At 37.3% G+C, this 1,459-nt stretch overlaps 1 protein-coding gene across 3 annotated transcripts in view; it reads right to left on the minus strand.

The window, feature by feature from the left end:
• The window catches only part of lima1a (LIM domain and actin binding 1a), a 33,633-nt gene that overhangs the window by 12,845 nt on the left and 19,329 nt on the right, over positions 1 to 1,459 (minus strand). The window lies entirely within an intron of this gene.

The raw sequence follows: 1,459 nt of genomic DNA on the forward strand, positions 1-1,459 counted from the left end.
ACCTGATGCTGCGGGCCATAATTAATGGCATGGCCTCTTTAACTGCCTGGTGACACAGACGTAGGGTCAGTGAACAGAGTTTTTTTCACACAAGGATATTTATTTTTCAGGAGGTTAATGACCTCAGTGGGTTTAGTTTTTACTGTTGAGTTGTGATAAGATGCATAGCCTTACTTCTGTTCTGTGAACCGGTCAGCTGTTCACTCTGCTGTTTACTATCTAACAGCTGTTTGCTGGGAGCCTTCAGTGAATGTGCAGGTAAGCTAACATGGGCGTGTAAAAGAGTCAGATAAACCGAGTGGTGGTCACAACACAACCGAAACAGAGGTGGGGTGTAAGCATGCTGCTCGTACAGCACAGGACCTTCATGTCTGTCTGCAGACTTTTTATGAAGATACAAATGCATACAAACCTCAGGCTGCACTTTTAAAGAATCCGAGCCATCACTCTGCAGCATTAGCTCACTGCAGCACCATTATACAATGCTAATGCAAACATCGAATGTGCAGCTCCGATAAAAACCTCACATGCTGACTGTACAGTTTTGCTATCGCCATTAATGGACTGAAACTGCAAAGATTTTTTTTAATTTTGTATACAACAATATATCACAATTTTGTATTTCTCAAAAGGTTTGGCCTTTCGCTACGTCACAGTTTAAATAAGATTGCTGTTCTTGATCTGTCCTGCTTGGATAAATAAAGGTTAAATAAAAAATTTAATAAATAAGAATGCAACTCATTCATACAATTCAGTTAAGGTTAAATTCTTTCAATGATGCAACTTTTGTGCCATCCTAGGAATGTTTACATTAAAAGTGGGTCATCTGGACCCCATATGATGGCACAAGGGTTAACGAGTGAATCTAACAGGATTAATGTGTTTTCATTACTCTTAATAATCATTAAAAATCCGGATCACCACTGGTAAAAAAAAGGTCAAAGGTCAGCTAGTTTCTTCTTAGAACTGGGAAGTGCCATAGACAAATAGACTGGTCCAATAACTCCCTAAATCCCCAAGTCAAAACTGTCATTAATTTCAAATAAAAACATTGTGAAACAAAACGAGGTGTTGAAAGTTAACTTTTGACGTGAAAACTAATGTTTTAACGAGAGTCAATCAGCCGGTTTGCATCGACATAAAATACCGGATTCTTCTCAGATTTCTTGAAACTGACTTTTTTCAATGAACACGATTATCCAACAAATTAAAAATAACTAATCTTTGACTTTAATTGTATATATTTTGCTGATAAAATTTAGTCTGCCAACACACAAAAAAGTGGAGTTATTGCAGGTTTTTTTCCCTGGGTCAGGGTTCTGAGAGCAACAAGAAGTTTAGAAGTTGCATCATTTCGTATGTATTTGGCATTCTAAAATAAATCAGACAACATTGTTGTTCAGAACTTTCTACTGTTCGCATTTCCATAACCCAAGTTATGTGTGCATTTAAACAGGAT

The sequence above is a fragment of the Oryzias melastigma genome, linkage group LG7 (genome assembly GCF_002922805.2).
Source record: "Oryzias melastigma strain HK-1 linkage group LG7, ASM292280v2, whole genome shotgun sequence".
NCBI classification, from domain to species: domain Eukaryota; kingdom Metazoa; phylum Chordata; class Actinopteri; order Beloniformes; family Adrianichthyidae; genus Oryzias; species Oryzias melastigma.